This window comes from Aptenodytes forsteri, unplaced genomic scaffold, assembly GCF_000699145.1.
Source record: "Aptenodytes forsteri isolate BGI_AS27 unplaced genomic scaffold, ASM69914v1 Scaffold57, whole genome shotgun sequence".
NCBI lineage: Eukaryota > Metazoa > Chordata > Aves > Sphenisciformes > Spheniscidae > Aptenodytes > Aptenodytes forsteri.
Genome location: NW_008796220.1, coordinates 3,377,356 through 3,384,948, shown reverse-complemented (window position 1 = coordinate 3,384,948; position 7,593 = coordinate 3,377,356).

Here is a 7,593-nt window from a genome sequence, read left to right as displayed (position 1 = left end):
TTTTCCTTTCCTTTCCTTTCCTTTCCTTTCCTTTCCTTTCCTTTCCTTTCCTTTCCTTTTTCTTTTTTTTTCTTTTTTTCTTTTTCTTTTCCTCGTCCGGTGTTGGAGGGACTGTGGAAGTTTTCTGTCCCGTTGTGAAAATGCAATCGCTGTGGATAACACCGCAAACCCCTCCTGAGCTCGCCCCGCTTCTCCGACAACCGCAGGGATCTGCTTTTCCCCAGAAGTGGCCGCAGGCATTTCCAAAGGACAATTACTCGTCACCTATAAGGACTAGTATATTCAGAAGCTCTGGTTTGCTATAGTCGCAATACAGCAAATATATGTTTTCATAATTATTTTGGTAAATTGTTTATGACCATAGGTTCTCTTGGCTCCAACCCCCCACCCCCGCCTTTAGCTAGAGGGGAAATACATTCCAGTAGAGCCGTTCCAAAGGTGCTAGAAAGAAGGCAAGAGGTTGTCTTACATCCAAATACTATATAAGCCTGACAATCATGATTTATTTTATTTCAAACAAGAAGATACATTTCCACTTTTAGTCACACTAAAAGTTTTACAGTCGCCTCTCTTCCTACTAAAATAAAATAAAAAGTTAATTAGGATAAACTGAAGTAAGTTATTGGAAGCTACCAGTGTAAGGTCACTTAAAATAGTCCATGGTTATTTATAACGTCGAAATAAAACTTTCCACTGAATGCCCTAACAAAATTTCAGGTATCTGGCACAGCTGATTTTCAGTCTCCGTGCAAAAATATCTTTCTGCTGAACATTTACACATTTAACAGAAACTTACTACAGCCTGGAACAGATCATAGCTCAGAGCACTAGAATTTTATTTAAATGGTTATGGACAAATTAATAAAAGTACCAGTAATGTTTATGGACCTGCATAAAAGCTGGATGGGATTTTTCAGAAATAGTAATTTATGTTATGATATATATAATCTGGAACTTTGGCATGGATTTGGCTGAAATGGAGAGCAACCCTGCTGCTCAGCTTTCCTCGGGTTTTATTTCTGAACTTCTCGGAATTTTAGCACTGGTTGCAAAATGGGTCATATTTTAAGATGTTAGAGAATTGTAGGAGGTTAGTGAAAAAATGTGCTTGCACTGCGAATTATGTCTTCACAAACACCTTTGGATCCACTTTATAAAATAGGATTTTCATTAGTACGGCTACGTTTGCTGCAATTTTGATTGTTTATTTTTTTCATTAAAATTATGTTACCCCCCCAGCCATAATTAGATTGCTTTTGGACAAAAAGGTAATGTTTTAAAGAGCACTGAATTTGTTTACTGTTAGATTTATTAAACATGGGCCCAGCATGCTCCTGTTGCAAGCATCGTATGCTCAAGATGAAAAATAATTGTCAAATTTGAAAGATTCTAACCTGGATGATGTTCCCTAAATAAATAGTTTCGATGCCAGTTTGTTGGGCTGGAATGTGCTGTAAATACAACGAATACAGAATTTATTTTCAGCTTCTCTAAACATGTAAATAGCCTTTGTGAAACGAGAATAAATGAATGGGTTCACTGGGTTTGTTATTGTATTGGGTATTTTTAGTCAGAGCGACTAGAGCAATGTCAGCAATTATTACTATGGTTAAGGACTTGCCAATATGCTCTTTCCAAAATCTACCTTCCCAAAGTTTTTTATTCATTCGTGAAAATGTGCATTGAGCCAAAATGTGTGAACTTAAGTAAGCTTAATGCTAGAGAAGGTTTTGCCCAAATTTCCATTCATTTCAGTAGGGGCAAGATAAGCTCCAGTGTCTCTTGGCAGCGCTTTACTTTCGCTTTGGTTGTAAATTGACTGTTTGCCCAGCTATTCTTTGCTTTTTCTTAAGTATGACAAATAGTAACTCTGGATTTGCAGGTTATTTGGTCTGTTAAGTAGGCATGTGGTAATGAGTTCTGTAACTGCAGCATTCATAGTCAGACTATGGACTACTATGGTTCGTTTCACTACTGTGTCCCTGCCCCATTGATTTAAGGCCCAGATAAAAGAAGAACCTCTGTGTCCCGAAATTAGTCAAACACATTTAATATTTCAGCACCATGCACTGGTTTTTAGCGTTTATAGTCCCCGATACAAACATAAGCATAAAGGTTTGGGAGACAGGCTAGAAAATGATTACATAAAAAAATCGATCTTGAGAATTTTACTTTCCCCCCCAGTATTTTCAGTAGGAAGTGAAGACCGAGAGCTGAGACTCTTGCGTTCTGTCTCAGGATTTGATGCTGACTTGCTCTGTGACCTCAGACACAGCCTTTTAGCAACTTTTCCTTCAGTATAAAATGGGGTACTAGCTATTATCATATACCTTTTGAGATATAAAAATATGTGTTAAACTCTCACAAGTCCAAAGATTAGTAGGGCTCTGTATCTGTAAAGCATACCAGTAATACCAGGAGAAAAATTCTAAAAGCTGGTAAGAAACCTGCCGTGTCACTACTGAAAAAGCGTCGGCTTTTCCGTGGCACGCAGTGGAACGCACGTTATTCAAACAACAAGGTAAATAGTTCCTACTTCTGATTTTTTTTTTTCTAAATGATTTATTTTCTGCTTCTCTAGTAAGGATGGACTGCAAGCCTAGGTCTCAGTCCTACCGTAGGGTTCTCCCGTTTCCCTCCCTGTCTCTGCAACCTCTTATGCCCCATTGGAACTGCACGTATTTCAATGAGGTTTAAAGTAGCAAATGGCCATGTCATCATTGCGAAGGAAAGAAACATGGGCCTACTTGTTGTCTTATCACAGTGTTTGAAAGAGAAAGTATGGCCTGTGTTTTCTGGCAGTAAAAACCTGAATGTGTAGTACGATTAGAAAAATGTTTGGCCTTTTTCAAGTAAATTATATTCTATTTTTTTTTTTTTTGCTTGCAACATGCAAACTAAAAATTAACTGTAGAAAGCTGTTAGGGTCCCCATAGTTAGGGACAAACTGTTTTTTTCATGGCAAGATTGACTTTGTCCCTTTCCATTAATCCTCCTCCCAACTTCTGTGTAACTCATTTCAGAAGGAGGAAAAAATATTTTTTTTTTCCTTGAATGATTTCAGATAAAATCAGCACATCGTTTTAGTGATATAAAGGCTAAAATATGAGAGCTTAAATTTTCTTTTTCTTTCCCCCCTTCTTTCAGCATATATAAAACCAGCATGAGCCAGAAACTTCATGGTTATTTTTTCTGTTGACCTCAACGAAAACTGGTTCCCTTGACTAACTGTGGGGAAAGTGGGTGGTAGAACTGTTTGTAATTAAAAAGGGTTTATACATTTGGAACCTTGCAGAGTCCCTAAATTTTGCATGCTGGTTTTTAAGAGACTAATGAAGTGCATTCTGGCCAGACACAAGCTCCATAAAGCTCACACAGAAGATACTACAAGATGTAAGTCAGTCTCGCGTGGGAGAGGTTGTTTTTAATGCTCCCAACCACAAGCACACCACCAGATACTTGCATTTACTGTCTCAGTGTTGCAATGGTGAGGATTCCCATTGTAAATCTATTCTCAATAGCATGAATGGCAGAAAAAAAGTTCGGGCAGATTCCTTGTTAATAACATGAGTCTTGCAATAGATGAAGCAATAGAAAAACTGCAAATAGTGATAGACTTGTTCTAAAAAGGATGAAAACATACAGCATTGAAAGAGGTGGTGCAGTCTACAGGAGTGTAATAGAAGAAAGCATATGGTAATGGCAAATGTAGAGCAAACATAATGGACATAGCAAACCAACTCTTTGAGGAACTATAAGAATTAGTCTATCTCTGCCCTTTCTTTCCTGAAAATTCACTCAAATGATGAACTAAGCATAGTCAGGCCGGACCAGAGGATCAAGAACATAATCCTGTTTACAGCATGACATAGTGTAATGCTGAAAATGCTGAGCATCCTGGTCACATTTTAGCATAATCTATGCGTGCCCCAAATTAGGTGTGGTCTTAAGACCTTGAGTGTGTGGGGCATAACACAGGATCCATCCCTTAGTCGACTGTTGTGGGATTGGCAGCCAAGTCACAGGAGACAACAACATCAGTCCGGAAACAAGCCGTAAGAGCAGATGACAAAACATTAGACATCACAGGAATGATTCTCTCTAGCAATAAAAGACAAAGATCTGTCAGAAAAAATATTATAGGTGAAACTGCCAGCAGCATCTGCAGTTAAGCTTGTCTACCACTTTCCAGTATAAGACCTTGTTTTCGCTCACATAACGTTGCCAATTTTTAACTGTTCAGGATGAGCTTTTCAATCCCGAGTCTGCCTCAAGCTGAATTTTTTGGAAACTTCCAGCAGAAATACTTCTGCTGCTTCTAAGATCGGCATTAAGAGAAAACACATTGTTCCACAACAGTTTAAAATTTCTTAGAATCATCCCAATATCTATTTCAGAGCTGGGATGGGAAGTTTTACTAAGGAAGAGAGGAATAAGGAGGAAAAATCAGATAAGTTCCTTTTGTTGCCCTTGACCAAAAGGATCCACCCGAACTTGGCCGAGTTAGAAGTTGCTGAAAATTGTTGAGGTTTTTCTTGCGCGTGCTCAGTACAGATGGAGTAGTTGGCAGCTAAATTTTGCAAAGCCTCCATAGCAGCACAGGGCTTGCTAGACTGGATTGGATCTGTAGTCAGTCTAGTCTGACAGTAGGCTGCACTAGATGTTTTAGAGGAAAGGATAAGAAACCCTAGAGTCAGCAGATAGATATGGGATCTATTCCTCCTTTAAGGTCTCATCCTAGTTAATAGTAGCTTATAAAATATGATCAGAATGACTGTCAGCAGTTCAGTTTTAAATTGTGTCTTTTAGAAGTCTATAATTCAACCATAAAAATTCCTTCCAGGCTGAAATCTGGCTTATACTCTCAGTTCAGAAGTCAAAATTCTCTACAGATTTTTTTTAAATAGTCTGTTTTGAAGTGATAGAAAAGAAAAAATAGTCATGTACAAATTCTGGACATTTCTTTCATAATGCACTTCATAATTCAGTTATGATAAGTATGATGAGTTTTAAACTATTTGTTTCAAATGCTGGTCAGGCCCTAGAAGGAACATGAGTAATTAAAATCTTCACCATTAACACTAGACATTCAAATGTGAATAAGATTCTCTGATCTCGGGCTATTAGGAGTATTATGATATTAGGAGCTTCTGTGATGTAATACCAAAACCTGTTATTCTAGTTTATCTTCTAAATATTTAGATAATTTATTAAATGCATACATATGGAAAAGCAAGGGAGAAATCCTTCTGTCCTTTCATGGCAAAACTCATCGTGAAGTCAGTCACTCAAATGTTTTTCTAATTTAAGCATGTGAAGAAAGACATAACTTGGAAGTATCCAGGAGGAGCAAGTAAGAGGTCCTCAGAGGGGGCAAAGCAGATGCAAAACCTTTCTTGGAAGACCACAGAAGTTCTCATTACTACCAAGTTTCCCTTTGTAGTAGAGAAGATAGAGCAGCTCTTCCCATCCTTGGAATGCTTTCAAACATACTGTGCTTGGCACCCTGAGGTTGATGTGATTTTTGAGCAGATAAAAGCCCATTACATGAAAAGGCAGATCTCACCCTCTTCTTTTTTTTTTTTTTTTTTCCCCCCTTGGTAAGAAAGAAAAGCCTTATTCTGTCTGCAGTTCCACTGATTTCAATGGGAGCCTTCACGGAATAAGGTGCTGCTTCATGTAAGAAAAGCAGAGGCAAGACTTTAGGCAACTTGCTACTTTGGGTTGCTCTCCTTATCCCTTCACATTTCCATGTCTAAATGCCCATCTTGCTGAAGAATATGTAAAGTCTTTCAGCTCTTCGTTTCCACTCCATTTTAAAGAGCTAGAGTATTTCATATTTTTAGGCATGAGAAAACCATCTTCCACTGTTTTTGACACTTGAAGAACATGGACTGAGGGAATCAGAGGAAAGCTCTATTTACTAAACACCACATGTAGATTACCACTGATAGTTTTTCTAAGGAAATTTATGACCTGTGTGGCGTAAATAAACTCCCTTTTTGGTAAAGAATCTGCAAGCCAATCATTCATGCTTGCTTAGAGACGTTACTGTTCGTGTTGCTTTTATGTGGAAGGCTACAGTAAAGGGTGATGTTATGTCTAAAATAGACAGTCGGCAGCTCCAGGAAAAAAAAAAAAAAGCCATTTCTGACATTACCTATCATGAGATTCTTGCTAGATTATGGCACATTCACTCTGATTCAGGAAAGAAAGAAAAGATAATCATAGCACAATTATAATTCTTGTAACTAGTATGTTATCTTCATGCACGCACTTGCATGCCTAGCTACATTTACTGGCAAGTTACGTCGTTTTACACATCTGAAACAAACAGAGAGCTCTCAGTACGTTCAAAATGTTTAGTAAGTCTGAAAGCTGCTCTGTATCTCAGAGTAAATGAGAATGGGACAGGCAATTTTCTTCTCCTGGCTGCCCATCCTGTACTCCTATCATTGTGCTCCTTCCCTGCTCCCCTTCCTCTCCCCATTTTATGCTCTGGATCCAATAGAGACATAACTGTTTAAGGCAATCGTGAAAATTAAGTGAAAAGAAGGAACTTTATTAAGTGTCTGTGTATCATGTTTTCAGAAATATTAGTGTTTTGCATGTACGAGTAACTCGGTGGTTTTCAGTGGTACCCCTCTTGATTTACACTAGTGTGAGAGAAGAACTGGGCTCTTATTATTATCTATGAAGTCTGCCTAATTTAACAGATGCATGCAATATGTGTGTGTATTTTCTTTAAACTATCATATGTGAAATTATCAATACAACCTTTAGTAAATACTATTCTACCTACGAAAGTATTCTGAATTTAAAACAAGTAAGTGCCTTTCTGAGTGATGATCCCATGTCCTTAACTCACCCCACTGTACTTCAGCACATAGGCCATGTAATGTCACTGGGGCTTTGTCTTCTCTAGAAAAATGATCTGGTTTTGATGAGGGGTGTCAAAAATACTTTTGCACCCTCAGATCCACTCAAGTAGTAGTAGAAATGGTTGCCTCACTGGTGTGCACAAGGTCAGGTAAGTTCATTGCTTACCATAGCAAATCATGCCTGTCAAGGGCTCATGGGACAACTTGCCTGCATAGGATTTGGCTCGGTGTGTATAGAAGAATTTGTTACAATAGGTGTTGAACTCGACTGACTTTGTCCACACTGGAAGACCAGTTGTTTTCAACACTACTCCAAGATGTGCGGAGAGTGGGCGGGCATTTTGACAACAGTTGTCAAAAACACGCCATTTGTCTGGGGTAGGTGCATATCTACTGAAATATCGACACTATAAAAGGCCCAATTCAGTAAACCTGGGATAGTGCAAAGTCTGCAGCGTCAACATGGGCTGTGACTTTCTATGCCAAGGTACACTTGCAGGATGTCAGACGATGAACAGGATTTTTAATACATTGTCACTTAACATCTGCATAAATACGGGATTCAAGGCCACAAGCCAATCGTCGAAACCAGATGATTTTTAAGATTCTGTATTCTAATTTAAAGGAAAGTTTGATGGAACTGATGGAAGTTTGATGACTCTGATGGAACAGTTAGTGGAAGAAAATATCCATATTATAAGCAAGTGATCAA